At 46.7% G+C, this 18,350-nt stretch overlaps 1 protein-coding gene across 5 annotated transcripts in view; it reads right to left on the reverse strand.

The window, feature by feature from the left end:
• Positions 1 to 15,834, reverse strand: part of plce1 (phospholipase C, epsilon 1) — a 619,267-nt gene extending 603,433 nt beyond the window's left edge. For 2 of the 5 annotated variants that reach the window (XM_072479050.1, XM_072479046.1), the window contains exon 1: positions 13,280 to 13,446. The gene's annotated coding sequence lies outside the window, so the exon portion shown is untranslated. Of the gene's footprint in view, positions 1 to 13,279; positions 13,449 to 15,656 lie in introns of those variants that run through there. The other 3 variants (XM_072479048.1, XM_072479049.1, XM_072479051.1) reach the window with 3 other exon arrangements.
• Between the last annotated feature and the right edge of the window lie 2,516 nt (positions 15,835 to 18,350).

Below are 18,350 nucleotides of genomic sequence, written 5' to 3' on the forward strand. Positions count from 1 at the left end.
TTAACTAGAGACCTCTGCCTTGTCCTAACCAATCGATGCACTCAGCATCAGGTGAATGTCTGTGTTTCAGGCTGTGAGCTCTGTCCTCCTAGCTAGCTGCAACTCGAATGAGTGGGAACTCTGATGCTCCCTGTCTTTATAGTGCGTGTGCTCTCACTCGTGAATGGCTGCGGTGTTGTGTATGCTGATTGGTCCCACTGTGCGTCCATCAGTGTGTGTCTGCACAATGATATACTGGTGTGTATTATGACAACCATCACCTTCTCAAGGGCAATTAGGGGGATGTATCATTAATGCTGGTCTTCCCAGTGATACCCACATTCATGAATGAATATTTAAAGAAAACCTGAAAACATGTCTTCCAAAATCACAGACTCTATTTGGGTTGATGTGCTTCAAGCATTGAAGATATATTGCTTACCGTGGGAGGCTCAATTTCTGAAAAACGGTATGGAATGATCATTACACAAACCTCGAACATTTGTGTTTCTTGTGGTCTTGACCTGCTGAACTCCTGCCTCTGTCTGCGCCTTTTATTATCGGCAGCCATTTGCTATTCAGTAAGAGAATAAATGTTTTATGCTGTGGGTTTTAGTTTTGTAGCTTTCGCCATAACCTGAGTGTAAAGTGCTCTACCTAGAGGAACATTGTGGTGCTATTTGAGTCCAATGTAATATTTATGATGATTTGAAATATTTTGGTCAACAATTTTTTTCAGGTGTATTATTTGGTGTTTCCAAGTACTTACAAATGAGGGAGAGCGTTCAACTCATTTTAATTTATTCATCTAGAACAGCCAGACTCTCCACCGTTACGGCATCCAATTGCTTTTTAAATTATTTCAGCGTTTTCTACTCTAGTACTCGGCTGTGAAGGATATTGGAGGCAGTTCACTAGATTGACACCTGGAATGAGAGGATTGTCTTGTGAGGTTAGGTTGGACCAGCTGAGCTGGTTTACACTGGAGTTTAGAAGAACGAGCTGTGACTTTACTGAATTATATAAGGGGCGGAATCCTCCGCATCTTGAGGGGCCGAGCCCTAACCTTGAGGGGCTAGGCCCGCGCCGGACTGATTTCCGCCCCACCAGCTGGCGGGAACGGCCTTTGGTGCCCCGCCAGCTGGCGCGAAACTGACTTTGCCGTGCGGCGCATGCGCGGGAGCGTCAGCGGCCACTCACGGCATCCCCGCGCATGCGCAGTGGAGGGGGTCTCGTCCGCCTCTGCCATAGTGGTGACCATGGCGAAGGCGGAAGGAAAAGAGTGCCCCCATGGCACAGGCCCGCCCGCGGATCGGTGGACCCCAATCGCGGGCCAGGCCACCGTGGGGGCAGCCCACGGGGCCAGATTGCCCCGCGCCCCCCCCCCCCCCCCAGGACCCCGGAGCCCGTCTGCTCCCGCCGGTAAGAGAGGTGGTTTGATTCTCGCCGGCGGGACAGGCATTCCAGCAGCGGGACTTCGGCCCATCGTGGGCCGGAGAATCACGGGGGGGGGGGGGGGGGGGGGGGTGGGCGCCAACCAGCGCGGCGCGATTCCCACCCCCGCCGAATAGCCGGTGCCGGAGAATTCGGCAACCGGCGGGGGCGGGATTCACACCAGCCCCCGGCGATTCTCCGACCCGGCGGGGGGTCGGAGAATCCCGCCCAAGATCCTGAACGGCATTGGCAAGGTGGGCATTGAAAGGATATTTCCTCTTGTGGGTGAGTCCAGAATTAGGGGTCACCCTTATAGGTCAGAGATGAGGAGAATTGCTTTCTCTTCGGGGTTGTGCAGCTTTGCAACTCTCTGCCTCTCTAGGCAGTGGAAGCAGAATCTTTGAATATTTTTAAGACGGAGGTAGATCGATTATTGCTCGGCCAGGGAATCAAAGGTTATCGGGGTAGATGGGGAATGTGGAACTCAACACAAACAGATCAGCCATGATCTTATTAAATGGCGGAGCAGGCACAAGGGGTTTAAAGACCCACTCCTGCTCCTATTTCATATATATGGTTGCCGCAGATGGGGAATGGAGGACATCTCGGTTAAACCAAAAAGCTTTCTCATTTGGTTCATTGTCCTCAACGTAGCTACCACCACTGGGCTGGATGTGTATTTTGCCAGAGGGGGATAGGAGCTCTGAGGTGGCGAGGGCTCGGAGGGTCGTTCCCTTGCAGGTGGACTCCTCCAGCCTCACCCATGCCATGTTCGGTTCTCTTATCCATCCCCTCACCCTCCCGGCTGTGGCTGCCCAATGGTAGTATTGCAGGTTTGGGAGGGCCAGGCCGCCCATGTTTCTTCTCCTTTGCAGTGTAGATTTCAGGATCCTTGGGTTTTATCTCCCCCCACAAACTCCAATGATTGTTTTGTCTATCCCTTGGAAAAGAAATTCAACTGAGTCAGTGAGGTACTGGAGCAGTTTGGGCTCGGGACGGGGTTCTCCTTATGGGTACATAGAAGGTCCCCCATATCTGGCGGAGTTGGTATACTGCTTTCCTGGTGGATAGCAGGTTAAAGTCCATTTGTAGCTTTTTCCTCTCCACCAGAAGCTCAGAGCCTTAGAGTACTATTTTGTATCTATGTCTAAATGTTGATCATACTCTGCATGAAGAACAACTTATAGATATATCACTCTGCATGAAGAACAACTTATAGATATATCAATGTGTGGCTATGCACTCCATGGCTCTGTTCCTCTATACTACTATTTACTGTTTTTCCCTTGCCTGGTTTATCCTCTGGATTACTTCACACTTCTCCAGACCAAATTCCATTCACTCAACTTGACCTATCCACCTATCTATTGTTTCTTCCTGCAGTCTGGAGCTTTTTTTCTCACTGTCAATCACAAGCGCAATTTTTGTATCGTTCGAAGACGTCTTAATAATATTCTTTGCATTGAAAACTAAACCATTGATATATACCACAAAAAGCAAGAGGCACAAGATTGAGGCCTGTAGACGCCTCTGGAAACAGTCTTCCAGCCACAAAAGCACTCGACCATTAATCTTTGTTTCCTGCACTGTTCCAATTTTGGATCTAACTCGCCACTTTCCCTTGGATCCCATGGTCTCTGACCAGTCTGCCATGTGGGACCTTGTCAAAAATCTTTGCTAAAATCAAGGATGTGCGATTTTCATCAACCTTCCTTGTTACTTAAAAATCAAATTAGTTGGACACGACTTTCCCTTAACAAATCCACATTGACTGTTCTTGATTAATCTGTGTCTTACTAAATGACAATACCATCAATGACGTTGGGCTGACTGACTTGTAATTATTTGATCTATTTCCTTCTCTCTTTTTAAACAACATCAGCAATCCTCCATTTCTTTACCTCATGCCTCGGGCAAACGAATAATGAAAGTGAATGTCAGAGCATCCGCTATTTTTTTCCTTGCTCCCCATAAAGCCTTGGATGCATTTCATCCAGCTCTCCTAGGAATAATGCAGGATTTTCCACTGGTGGAGTTCCCCCACTCTGTCGCCTGAAGCATCAGCAGGGAATACATCCCACCAGTACCAGCTGCCCTGCAGCCATTTAATGTTTGACCAGGTGTTAATTGGGTGTTAATTCTGCCCTCACCTGGGGAGGAAGTTTCAGTTTAAAAATCTGCCAGCTAATCAGATAGCTGGAAGTTTTTTTAGTTTCAGCAGTGCCAGATTCAAGCAGTGGCCACTGCTGGGATTACAGCTAGTCCCCCAAAGAAGAGGTGCTAATGGAGTCCAGACTGAAGGCAACTCCAGGGTATTGTCAGATCCTGGTTAGCTGGCTTCAGCTAGCTAGGGGTGTTAGGGGTTTGAGAACCGGATTTGGTAGTCCAGGTGGGGATGGTTAAAGGAAGTATGACCTCAGAGGGTGTGCATCTGATAGGCATAGCAGGACTCCAGTGGCGATATGCTCCCTGCCCTAATTCGACACTAGCCTATGCAACCAAAGCTGCTGGCCTACACACTTGGTGTGGACCTCCCCCTGCTTTGGGTAGAATATTGGCTGGGAGGGAGGAGACACTTGATGCACCATTAATTGGCCACTTTAGGGCCTCAATTGGCCCAAGGACAAGTGGCCCACCCGACACCTCCACTACGGTCCACAAAAGGAGATAGGTCAATGGGTGGGGAGGTAGATGGCGGCCATGCCACACGCTACATTTTATGAGCCCCCTGCTTTGCAACCTGCCAGTGGAGATGTAATTTTTCACTCATTGTGTTATTTCTGAGCTGTCTCCTCAAATTCCACTGTCTCTTCTTATTTGGCATCGGGTTTTTAGTAATTGATATAAATTAGAAATAGCAGTGATTCCCAATCCAAAACTCTGGAGAGCCCATTTGGAGCATTCCGCCCCACCACCCACTCCTGCAGCCCAGCCCAACCTTGACATTACCGCTTCAACTAGCATCTATTTCACTCTACCCTGGAGGCATTAATCCATTCCATCATAGAATTCACACAGCTTTGAGCTTAATTAGCAATATTTTGGGTGGACCCTTTTTGAGAGGAAGAGCAATTGTGCAAACTCGAAGTAAACAATTACGGAGAATTTTTCTAAATTCATTTCTCATCCCTAATTCCCCTCGGTAAGGTGCTGGTGAACGGTCTTCTTGAACCACGGTTGACTTGGGTTATCTCCGCTTCAGAAAAAATCAGGTTGTTCAGTCATCAGATTTTCTGTCTTCCTTTTAGATCACCTTAAAATTGACCAATTTGGCCAAACCTCTAGAGTAATTTCTCCTTTTATTCAGTGTCAGTTTTAGTCTCATTATGCTTGGTGCTACATAAATGCAAGTTGTTGTTGTAAACATGTTGCCTCACGCTTACCAGATTAGTATTCACAACTGATCTTCAGGTCTATTCTTGACAAATGATTGTCAATTTATGTAGAATTGAGGAAAGGATTAAAAATTACTGGGATTACCTTTTTGAAAGTGGGTAACACATGTTAGAAGAGCCTATTTTCAATCTACTGGTACCTACCCGGTATCCATTAATGTCTTCATAACAATACTTAAATCTCCTTGCAAGTCTCACTTAATAATGACATTAGCAACATCTTACTCAGGTGAGATTTTTGTTTTGAACCATTTTAGATGAAAGAATCATAGAATTTAGTGCAGAAGGAGGCCATTCGGCCCATCGAGTCTAAACCAACCCCTGAAAGAGCACCCTATTGAAGCCCACACCTCCACCCCATCCCCGCAACCCCACCCAACCTTTGGACACTACAATCCACCTAACCTGCACGTCTTTTATTGTGGGTTGAAACTGGAGTACCCAGAGGAAACCCATACAGACACGGGGAGAAAGTGCAAACTCCACCCGAGGTCGGAATTGAATCCGGGTCCCTGGAGCTGTGAGGCAGCAGTGCTAACCACTGTGCCACCATGCCACGCCAGAGCCTGGAGTTTCATTTATGTTGAAGTGCTGAAATGTGCCTTGCTACTTTGAGGGGTGACATCGATTAACATCTTTCCTTGTGAATACCTGGAGGAAATAAATGTACCTTGGCACTCTCAATGACAACTTTTGTAGAAACTACATTGCAATCCTTATCTGGGCCTCTCAATGTCAGCTCTTTATTCGTGAAATGGGGTAATTTTTATCATCTACAAGGTATCCATTGACATGACTGTCTTCCCTGAAGAAGCCTGGGAATATTGAATATCTAAGAAGGAATGAATTGTGACAATTCTTTGCTCTGGTAAGCAGGATGCTTTGCATGTTGCTAAATACAATCTGTATATTCAGGGAGTGAAGAAAAAGCCCGCATTTACACCCTGACCTTCATGCAACCAGGTGCTACCTTGTTGTGATACCAAAGGTGATGAATTCCCCAGCTCTATTGGGAGGTACACAAACCATCTGACAAATTATAGCCTGCACTTTATCCTGCCTGATTTTAGTGTCGACTTGAATTGAAGCCTGTACTATAAATGCTGACTGCAGCCATCACCTTCAGGGCCACAGCGAGGGCAGCTGGGCATGGCTGCAGTACAGGGTAACAGGACTGATTGATTGAAAATGGAGGAGGCTTGTTGCATCGGGAGCCTGCTTAAAAGTGTTTTTTCTCCACCAAATATTTTTTTCGGCCGAAGTTAGTGCCCGAGGTTAGGGGAGGGGGACAGGGCTATATTAGAAGGGGCGATAGTGGAGCAGGAGATAAAAGATGCGATTGGGAGGATGCAGTCGGGGAAGGTGGCAGGGCCGGATGGGTTTTCGGTGATAAATTATGAAAGATTCAAGGATAAGCTGGCACCGCTGATGGTGGGGATGTTTGAGGAGGCGATAGGGAAGGGGGTGTTACCACAAATTTCCCTGTTTCTCAAAAAGATAAGGGGCGGGATTCTTCGACCATCGTGCCCGGCGCGGGGGTCAGAGAATAGCCGTTCACTCCTTAAATCCGGCATGATGGCGCTTCCATGATTCTCCGCGGACACGCCAGTCCCGCGCACCGCGGTCGACGCGGCGCCGGTCGGGGGCCATTGGAACAGGCCCCCGCGGCGATTCAGTGGTCGACCGGCCGAACTCCCGCTGCCGTGATTTACATGTGATACCACCTGGCGGGAGCTGGGACCTGCGGTGGCAGTCCTGGTGGGGGGGCATCTGGCTCCGGGGGGGGGGGGCTTCAGCGGTGGCCAGGCCCACGATCGGTGGGCCGCCGCGCGCAAGGCGGACACGCTTGCAGCCGCCATGCGCGGCCTGGTTAGCAGGGCCCCGCCGGCAGCCAGAGCTGTGGGACGCACGCCGGGGATCTGCTAGCCCCCTGGAAAATGGAGTATCACCTCGGACCTTCAAGGAAAAATGTCCAGAGTGATTCTCGCTCGTTTTCCGGTGGGCGTGGGGACTTAGGCCCCAGAAGGGAGAATCCCACCCAGAGATCCACAGAGTGTAGTATAGGCCCATATCAGTTTTAAACGTGGGCGCAAAGGTATTGGCGAAGATACTGGCAGGTAGGCTGGAGGAGTGTCACCCGAAGGTGATCAGACTGGGTTTGAGAGAGGGAGGCAGCCCTTTTCGAACGCGAGGAGGGTATTAAACGTGGTGATGGCACTCGCGGAGGGGAAGGAAACAGAGGTGGTTGTGGCATTGGATGCCGAGAAAGCATTTGACCGGATAGAATGGGGGTAGTTGATGGCAGTTCTGGAGCGGTTTGGGATTGGTCCACGATTTATGGACTGGGTAAGGCTGCTGTATAAGGAGCCAAGGGCTTGTGTCCACACAAATAGCATCAGCTCGCGATACATTTCTCTCCACTGTGGGACGAGGCAGGGATGTCCTATGTCCCCCCTGCTTTTTGCACTTGCAATTGAGCCGTTGGCCATCGCGTTAAGAAGTTTGGGGGTATGGAAAGGGATAGTGCGGGGGGGGGGGGAAAGAGAGCATAGGGTATCCTTGTATGCCGATGACCTGTTGTTATACATGTCGGAATCGAGTGTGTCAATAGGGGGAATATTGGAGCTGCCTCTGGTATTTGGGTCTTTCTCGGAGTACAAATTAAATCTAGACAAGAGTATTTTGTGGTGTCTCGGACGGGGGAGGTGGCAGGGCTGGGGGGTGCTGCCATTCTGTAGGGCAGGGACCCACTTTAGATACCTGGGTTGCTCGGGGTTGGGGAGGGCTCTGAGGGTACAACATTTCTAGTTTGGTGGGGTGGGTGAAAGCTGATCTGTGCAAGGTGGGATGGTCTCCCTGTCTCTGGTGGGTCAGGTACAGGCGAGTAAAATGAACGTGTTGACGCGATTTCTGTTCATTTTCCAATGCCTGCCGATTTTCCTGTCAAAGGCATATTTTAGAGAGATTGAAAGAATGATTACCTTGTTCATATGGGGAGGGAAGGTGGCCAGAGTTAGAAAGGTGCTGCTACAGAGGGGAAGGCAGGCAGGGGGTTTGGGACTTCCGAACCTGATGTACTATTACTGAGCGGCGAATGTGGGTAAGGTGAGGAGCTGGGTCAGAGAGATTGATTCCCAGTGGGTCATAATGGAGGAGAGTTTGTGTAGGGGGTTGGAGCCCGGTGATAATAACTTCATTTGAGAATTTGGAGGCGATTTCGCCAACACTTCGGGTTGGGAGCAGGATCAAGGGAAATGTCGAAGAAGGCACTGCAGGAAGGGATCAAGGCAAAGTGGGAGGAAGAGTTGGGAGAGGGTATTGAGGAGGGGTTCTGGTGTGAGGTGCTTTGGAGCGTGAACGCCTCAATCTCATGCGTGAGGTTGGAGCTGTTACAGCTGAAGGTGGTATATAGAGCGCACCTTACAAGGCCGAGGATGAGCTGGCTCTTTGAGGGGGTAGAAGATGTGTGTGAACGTTGCGGGGGGGAGGGGGGGGGAAGAAGAGGCCCCGCAAACCACATTCATATGTTTTGGTCCTGTCCATAGCTGGAGGATTACTGCAAGGAGGTTTTTAGGGTAATCTCTAAAGTGGTGCATGTGAAACTGGACCCGGGCCCTTGTGAGGCCATATTCGGGGTGTCGGACCAGCTAGGTTGGAAACTGGAGCAGAGAAAGATGTTGTAGCCTTCGCCTCGTTGATCGCCCAAAGGCAGATTCTGTTGGGATGGAGATTATTCTCTCCACTCTGTGCCTGGCGTGGCGGGGGGACCTGCTGGAATTCTTGACTCTTGAGAAGGTCAAGTTTGAACGGAGGAGAAGGATGGAGGGGTTCTACAATTCATGGGCATTAATCATTGTGTACTTTTAAGAATTGGATTACATTGAACATTAGTGAGTGGGGGGGGGGGGGGGAACTATGTGTTAATGGTGACTATGGGTGATTCCGGATTCCTTTTTGTCATTTGTTTATGTTAACATGCAGGCTGCTGTTTGGGGGTCTGGTGGGAGAATGGGATTGTTGTTGTTGATATGGGGATTGACATTGTATTCGTTACTGCTTATTGTTTATTGTTGGTGGGTGTAAATTTGGGGGAAAGTGTGAAAAAGGAGAACAAAAATATATATATTTTTAAAGTAAGCCTTGAGGGGGTCAGAGGAGGGATTCCACTCGAGATGGGAGGTCGTTTATCTCTGTTTTTAAAGATCTGTTTGTCACCAGCAGCTAATAGGGTGGAGGGGAGGTAAAATTAGTTTGTAAAGATATAAAATGTCAAGCAGTCTGTAATATGGTTGTGTGTGTATTTTTTAATGACTGTGGAAACTTTTGTACTGTTTGGAACTAAAAATATATATTTTTTTAAAAAGGGCTGTCAGATTGATGAACCTTGACCCAGAAGCAGTAAGATCTATTGGTCAATGATGGAGGCTCCCGTGACCATCTCCATCAGCAGGAGGTATCCGTTCACCTGTAATGTGGCCCGGATTGGAGCCACCTTTGAGGTCGTTATGCAGTTTAGCTGCATCAGATGGTCTTCCTCTGGTGGGGCCGCGTGCAAGGACCTGGCTCATGGTGACCTCATCACCTGCCGTGGGTGGCATTCTCTCTGCCAGTTCTGGTGGCCCTGACCACCACGAGTTCTCCATCCACACAGCTGGCAATCTGGTTGGCATTCACCCTGGTCCTCTGGGGAGGTACCCAACCTCGAAAACTCTCAGTCTTCAGCCTGGGTTACATGCCAAGCCTTACTCTAACCATCGCGCAAGAATCAGACTTTCAGACCAGAACCCACAGTCTAATAATAATTATCTTTGTTATTATCACAATTAGGCTTACATTAACACTGCATTGAAGTTACTGTGAAAATTAACTAGTCGCCACACTGCCTGTTCGGTAAACTGAAACTCATAGGACAGCTTTTTCCCCCAAGAATTTGTCTGGAAGTGATACGAGCCTGAACAAATTTTGCCGATAAATAATGCTCCTTTATCAGGGTTGTCATTAATGTGTTAGGATCTTGCTTAGTTAAGGATGCACATCCTGGCAGCACGGTGGCGAAGTGGTTAGCACTGCTGCCTCACGGCCCCGGGTCACTGTCCTGTGGAGTCTACACATTCTCCCCGTGCCTGCATGGGTCTCACCCCACAACATGAAAGATGTGCAGGGTAGGTGGAATGGCCATGCTAAATTGCCCCTTAATTGGAAAAAAAAAAGAATTGGGTACTTTAAATTTATTTTAAAAAGTTAAGAAAGCACATTCTTAATTGTCCCCTACAGCCTTCAAAACATGTGCATTTTTTATGACTGTAACATCAAGAATCAGTTTTTGCAATTTTATACATTGGCGGGATCTTCCCGATTGGGAACAGAGTCCTGGAATGCGTGCGATTCTCGGTGCACCGAGAAACACCATCGAACTGCCATTCGGGTAGATTGGGGAACGTGCGGCCCAGGCTGCACTTAGTCCTGTTTTCTGTTCGGAGGAGCTCGGCTTGCCGGAACTCCTCAGTGCAGGATGAGATCTGGAAGCCATTTTTAAATGGCATCCCGATCGCTCAACCCCCCCATAGCGACCCCCGAACCCATCCAAACCCCAACTCATTTATAAGGGGGTCCCGGGCATCACCAAAACTTCACAGGGTAACCCCGGGCCAATCTGCAGTGCAGGGAAAATGCCAGCTTGGCACTGCCAGCCTGGCAGTGTCCATGCCAGCTGCAAATGCCACCTGGACAGTACCAGGCTGGCAGTGCCAGGGTGCCACGCTGCCCAGTGGGCGAGCACCTGGGAGTCTCTGATCCAATGGAAGACCCCCACAAGTGCTATTCCGTCTGGTCCCCATTTGTAGGAACCAGCACTGAACAGCGTTAACCCAAGATGTCCAAGGTGAGGGAGTTAGATCTCACGCCTTGGGTAGATCGTGGAAATGGATATTGGAGTGAGACTACCTGTTTCACTCTAATATGCAGATTTTCTAAAAAGTGATCCCGCGCACAATGGGCAGGATTCTCATTGCGACATTTCACGAGATCGCATCAGATCTCACAAGGTGTGGCAAGCCATGTAGATCCCAGAAGAGGGAACTCCCAGCATCTACCAGCTGTGCCACACTGCCTTTCGGGCGTAAAGTGGTCGGTTGATCTCGCCCAAAGTTATTTCTTAACTGTCCAGTTCCCAGTTCTAGCCAGTATCTTGCCAAGAGTGTGACTAACTCTTCTATATTAAGAGATGAATGCCAATACCTCCAGAAAGATTTGAAAGTGTGCAGTGAGTTCTGCTTTATCCTTGGAAGTGAAATATTCATCTTTCAGCTATTTATTGTCAAGCTGCTATCCAGGCATGGGACTCACAGAATAAACCTGTTGCCCAAAATGTTTTCACAATTTCCACACAAAGTTTCCTAAGGGTGCACATCACCAAAAATCTGTCCTGGTCCACCCACGTCGACGCTACGACCAAGAAAGCAGAACTGCGCTTATACTTCCTCAGGAAACTAAGGAAATTCAGCATGTCCACATTGACTCTTGCCAACTTTTACAGGTGCACCATGGAAAGCATCCTATCGGGCTGCATCACAGCCTGGTACGGCAACTGCTCGGCCCAGGACCGCAAGAAACTACAGAAAGTCGTGAACACAGCCCAGTCCATCACACAAACCTGCCTCCCATCCATTGACTCTATCTACACCTCCTGCTTCCTTGGGAAAGCGGGCATCATAGTAAAAGACCCCTCCCACCCTGCTTACTCACTCTTCCAACTTCTTCCATCAGGTAGGAGATACTACCTGATGTACAAACAGATTCAAAAATAGCTTCTTCACCGCTGTTACCAGACTCCTAACCGACCCTCTTATGGACTGACCTGATTAATACTACACTGCTGTATGCTTCACCCAATGCCGGTGTCTAGGTATTTACATTATGTACCTTGTGTTGCCCTATTACTAATTTATTTTCATGTACTAAATGATCTGTTGAGCTGCTCACAGAAACATACTTTTCACTTACCTCGATACACGTGACAATAAACAAATCCAATCCAATCAAATCCAATTCAAACGATCCATTTACAAAATCAAACGGTCCAGACGGCATTGGTGCCACACTATTTATTAAAGTGCCTTATCTCTGCTTAATTGTGCGGGGCACTCGCACAAGCAGCAATAACTTATCTGCCATGTGGGCATAGTATGTTTGAAAGGTGCAGGTCAGCGACAAATTACTCAACTCATAGCCTCATGAGTTTAACCATGATCAGTGAAAGGGGTCAAATAAGCAGCTCTGAAACAATATCAATCCCTAAAATGCCCAACACTAAGGGTACCCAGCTGATCATAACAATGCTCCAATATGCCATTTCTTTCCCCACCTACCGGGAGGGTTCATTAATTTGAACAGAAAACCACTTCAAAACAGCTGATAAAATAAAACATTTAAACAGGTACCATTACGGCCAGGATTGAGATACATTTACAATGAAGACAATAGGTTATTTTCTCACAGCGAATCAAAAGAAAATGCTACTCCTGTTTAAGAAAATTTAAAATGTGTTTATAGCAACACTGTAAATATTAACCCCTGCACACTAGGCACACACTTTGACTTTAGTTTAGCACATCAATCACAAAGGAAAAGCCATATTTCAGGTTTTTTTAATCCATTGTGTGTTACACGGGGATATTATCTGGGCAGAACCATTTAAAATCCCTTCTGGGTAAATGCAGCAGGACAAAGTTATGAAAAGACTTTATCTGAGGGCAAGGCACTGCAAAATGTTCATCTCAATCCCTGAAAGCCACAGTTTAACACAGAGTATTGTCAGTGACATGTCAGTAATGAATAGCGGCGAGGAATGGTTTGAAATCTGCTGCAACTGCACAGAGGCTAAATAATGCTGAACTTCTGTGTGTGGGCTTAAACAATAGCACATGACACATTTGGGAGAGTTAGCGACAGCGGTGCCTCTAACTTTACATTCCAGACTCCGATTAGGCTGCATTATTTATTGTAAGCCCTTTTATCAGGACGGTCTGTTCCATGAGCTAACTGGCTGGGTATCTATTGGGGACAAAACTCTTTCACATTGACAAGTGAACTCGGAGGGAAGCAGACTGACAACCAGGGTGAGAAAATGTTAAAACTGCCAGGAGAATTTCAAAAAAATGTATACCTTTAATTATAAAGTACAGAAGGAAGAACCCAGCTTGATGTGCCGATGCCAGGTCTTTGATAGAACTGTCCAAATAGTTTCAGTTCCCTGCCCCACAAATGTTCCTTTTCAATTATATATCCAGTTCCCCTCTGAAAGGTGCCATTGGAGCTGCTTCCGCCTGCCTTTCAGGCAGTGCACTCCAGACCATCACTCTCTACTTTAAAAACTATCCCGTCGCTATTCCTATTCTGTTACCAATTATCTCAAACCTGTAAATCTTGAGTCTATATCTTCTGACCTTATATTAAGACCAGAGATTGCTTACCTTCCTGCAACAAAGCATTATCTCACTGCTCGTCAATTGCAATCTCTCACACACATACTGCCTTCCTTTGCAGAAATATACACACGGCAAGGTGTCACATTTACAAATAGAACAGAAATTGAAAGCTGGGATACTCGGTGAGGTTGTGTGCTATCACCTCCTGCCTCAGGGGAATCCAGTCCAACAACTAACTACTCACTACAATCGCATTCCAGTCAATTTGCTGTAAAAGATAAACCAATTAGGTGCAGAACAAGCATTACGCTTGAAGGGCACCGCCTTCATTAAAATTATTTAAATATTTTTTGTTTTGAGAGAGAACACCAGATAGATGCAGAACAAGTATAACGCTTAAAGGGGCACTGCCTTCATTAAAATCATTTTAATATTCTTTGCCTGCAAGAGATCACCAGATGAGATCATAGAATCACGGTAGTACTGAAGGAGGCCATTCAGCCCATCGGGTCTGCACCAACCCTCCGAAACAGTACCCTACCAACCCCCTCCCCTGTAACCCTCTCTGAACACTAAGGAGCAATTCAGCACGGCCACCTAACCTGCACATGTTCAGACTGTGGAAGGAAACCGGAGCACCCGGAGGAAGCCCACGCAGACATGGGGAGAACGTACAAACTCCACAGATAGTCACCCAAGGATGGAATTGAACCCAGGTTCCTGGTGCTGTGAAGCAGCAGTGCTAATCACTGTGCCACTCGTGATCAGCGGTGTTTCTTTTTCACAATGGCATCTCATGCAAATGGTGTTTTTGCATCATTGTGCTGAGTGTTTGTAAGAACTGAAAAGACTGTTCAGACAATGCCCCTTTAAGAATTGACATGAATCGAGAATGAGTGGGTTCTTTCAGGGGGTAGCAGATGAGTGTGAGAGGTGTGGGCGGGGCCAGCGAATCACGCGCACATGTTTTGGGTTTGCGAAAAATTGGGAAGATTCTGGGCGGGAGCGTTCGCGGTCTTAGCCAGGATAGTGGAGGAGGAGGTCGACCCGGACCCTTTGATGGCGATATTTGGGGTTTCAGAGAAGCCGGAGCTCATAGAGAGGAGGAAGGCCGATGTTGTGGCCATCACCTCTCTGATTTTGCTGGAGTGGCGGTCGGCATCGCCACCGGGGGTAGCAGCATGGTTAGGTGACTTGTACGACTTCCTGTGGTTAGAGAAGATAAAGTAAGGGGCTCAGCAGGGGAGTTTGAGAAAAGGTGGGGGATGTTTGTGACCGTGTTTGAGGATCTATTCGTCGCAGGGGGGTGTGGGTGATGGGGAGAGTGGGGAGGGGTGAAAAAGGGGGGAAATCTGTTCAGACTGTTGATTGTTGGACGTATGTTTCTCGGGGTGTTTACTTGCTGTAACCTGTTTTGATACAAGTTTGTAATAAAATATGTTTTAAAAAAAAGAAAGAATTGACATGAATCCCCCCAGATATATATGTGCAAAGTATCAATAAAATTAAGTGTGCAATAACTGGCTCATAACAGGTAAGCACCATCAAAGCTGCCGATATGAAAATATTGCTTGTCTGGACATTACAAATATCTCCTGCAAATGCCATAAAAGTCGAGGAGGAATGTGAATGCATCCGGTGAATACTCTGTGCAACTCATTCTGTAAAAGTTTCAACTTTTCCCTATGTACTGTTTCTTTCAACATCCATTTGTCCCTTTCTGTGGTGCGGTAGTCTACCTTCCCCTCCACACCCCACACATGCAAAAAATAATCAGTTTTGTATTGCTCCTGTAGTCAACCAGATATAATGGGGTGGGGGGGTGGGGTCAATAATTACATTGGACATTTTTCACACGCCCTTGAAAATACTGCAAAGTCATTCTAAGTAATATTGTGGGTTAGATAGGAATAGCAAGCGGAAGATCTGCACTTGTGGTTAAAATTATTATTGACAGTTACAAAATACTATAAAACATTCAGTTGTGCTGCTGCTAATGTAAGTAATGTGCTAAGAGATACAGAAGAATGCTGTCTGAATACTAATTTAAAATTATTGGTATGAAAAGCATATTGCCTGTGTTGACGTTTCTGGGTCGTTGCCTGTTGAACTATTGCTGTTGAAAAAAATTGTACAACTGATATTAAGTAGTATGATGTTGAACATCGTAATTTTGCAGTTCTTTGACCACTTCACATTGATGAATCAGAAGCCTAAGTAATTGTGTTCCTTTGATTAAAAAAAAGTAAGATCCAGAAATCCTTATCATGTATATCAGTCTAGTTTGATATATTTTGTATCTTAGCACCCTGCTTGCCCACCACAACAAACAATATATAGTGAACAATACAAAAATCCATCTCGAGCCGCCTTATTTATCCACAGTCCATTCAGCCTCATTGTGCATGAGCCTCTCTCTTACCTTCAATTTCACACAAAGTGCTGCTGTGTCCCTCTCTCCAGGGCTGACTGCTCTGCTCTTCACAAACGGTACCGTGCAGACTGAACTGCAGCCATTGTACTAGAGTGAGTGAAAGTTCAGTGGCAGATTCAGCATGTGAAATACCAGGCCAACCTCAGATAAGCTGCGAAGCAGAGTTCCCTGGGCTGTGTCAGAACTTTGGAATGTCTGAGCTAACTGCACTTGCGAGGGGCTTTGAATAGTGATCTGCACTGGGCTGCCGATACTTTATTCACATCGTATTCACTTCCAGTACTCTGCCAGCAGCAGCAGCACACAAGGTGCCTTTTTACGCCCTGCTCCCCCTGTCCAGTGAAAAATGTAGGATATCTCAAGAAAACAATGCCTCAATTCAAGAGTTTCCTCAGAAGTGTAACACTGCAACCTCTACTCCGCTTAGGGTTGCCAACCATTCTCTCCTGACAGAAAGGCTTTTGGTTTAGGGAGAAATTAGAGGAGAGGAGGGGGGGGGCGGGCGGGGGGGGGAAGTCTTGTGAATTAGGAAACAATTCGCTCAATTCCACACTTTTTGTTAACGAGCACTTACAAAGAAAAACAGAATTTAAATGAGCCTAGCTGTTGCAGTTAGGTTTACAGAGCTTCACAGCATCAAGTACATTTTTACTGCTTTTAGTTGAAGAATGAGGTCTATCTGCCCCACACAAGAGGTTTATTGTGGGTAACTTCGGAAATGGTACCCTGTAAATCTGTTCTCAGCAGAAAGATATCAGAAATTCTGCACCTGTATTTGAAGTGGGGAGAACCTCCTCTCTATGTGCAGACTGTTTAGCAGGCCCGCTGTATCAATACCAACATTGTTTTCGGTCAGGAATGTTGCACACACTATGTTTTCATTATGAATCCATCAAAGATAATCGCTTCAGAAAAATTTGTTGTGTCTGGTCTCAGCTTTAAAATCAATTAGAACAAATTACTTCAGTGAGTAGCTGTTTCAGATGCGTCCATTTTGTGCAGGAATAAAACTGGCGAATGGATTGCTGGACAATTGACCTTAAAAGCTGAACCGAGGACGGCACGGTAACACAGTGGTTAGCACTGCTGCCTCACAGCTCCAGGGTCCCAGGTTCAAATCCGGTCTCGGGTAACTGTCTGTGTGGATTTTGCACTTTCTCCCCGTGTGTGCGTGCGTTTCCTCCGGGTGCTCTGGTTTTCTCCCACAGTCCAAAGATGTGCAGGTTAGGTAGATTGGCCATGCTAAATTGCCCTTAGTTTCCAAAAAAGGTGAGGTGGGGTTACGGGGATAGGGTGGAGGCATAGGGTGCTCTTTCCAAGGGCCGTGCAGACCCGATGGGCTGAATTGCCTCCTTCTGTACTGTAAATTCTAGGAATTCTCTGATTCTGGAAAATAAAGTAGCAAACATTATTCACACTGGATAAATCAGGAGACAAAAAGAAAATCTGATAATTGGCGTCGAGATTGGGCAACGCAGGAGATTATGGGGAGCATATCACAATATCAGGACTGGGGTAATCTGTAATTCTTGGCATTCAATCTTGAGGCAGCGTCAAGACTGATAAGTGAGGATAGGAGTGGGCAATAGACAAGATTGAACAGTGCCATTATTAAAGTTGGAGTGTTGAACATAGAAAGATTCAAAAAGTTGCCATGAGCACGCACTAACCCACAAATCTGAAGGAAGCATGATCATATCATCTGTGAGGTAATCCATCAGATAGAAATGAATCTAATTTATATGATGGCATCAGAATTGGCTCATCCGCAATGAAATATAACTCACTGAGTGGTATCAGCACCAAGAAGTCAGAAATAGGAAGTTCCCAATTAAACATAGATTAGCAATTTAAATCAGCAAGAGTAAATGAGAACTGACTTGATGCTACAACTCTATCCAATGACAAATGGAAATGGCTGATTCAACTGCATTTCCCGAACTGTATTTCCCATTCTATTTCCGCTCAGTTAGTTACATTGCCTTTAGTTTCTTGATAAGGTTAAATCGCCATAATCCCAGATGACCACAGGCTACTTTCCCCTTTGAGGGGGAGAGCTGACTGGTTGTGGTTTAGCATAAGGATCACAACACCTCAGGCGAGGGGCAAGGCTGAGAAGGCAGTGCCGTGATGAGTAACCTCAACCAGTACAGGAATTGAACCCACGCTGCTGGCCTCGTTCTGCTTCATGAACCAGCTGTCTAGCCAACTGAGCTAAACCTTTTGGATGGGATGCCGCAATCAAACTGCTTTGCCCTGGATGGTGTCGAGCTCCATGAGTGTTGTTGGAGCTCATCCAGGCAGTTCTAGGCATTCACGTTCATATGGTGCCGTACATTTCCACATGCTTTCCAACAATTTACATTTATATAGTGCCTTTAACGTGGGAAAACATCCCAAGACACTTCTGAGTGGCATGATCAGACAAAGACTGACACAAAGCTAAAGGAGGTGAAATTAGAACGCACAACTAAACGATGGGTAGGTGTTTCAAGGAGATCTGAAGATAGAGAGAGAGTGGAAGAGGCATACAAAAGGAATTCCAGAACTGAGGGATTAAATGGTTGAAAGCATGGGTTTCAGTGACCGGGCAAAGAAACTGGGCGATGCACAATAGACTAGAGTTGAAAAATACCACAGAATGAAATGAAATGAAATGAAAATCGCTTATTGTCACAAGTA

The sequence above is a fragment of the Scyliorhinus torazame genome, chromosome 16, assembly GCF_047496885.1.
Source record: "Scyliorhinus torazame isolate Kashiwa2021f chromosome 16, sScyTor2.1, whole genome shotgun sequence".
NCBI lineage: Eukaryota > Metazoa > Chordata > Chondrichthyes > Carcharhiniformes > Scyliorhinidae > Scyliorhinus > Scyliorhinus torazame.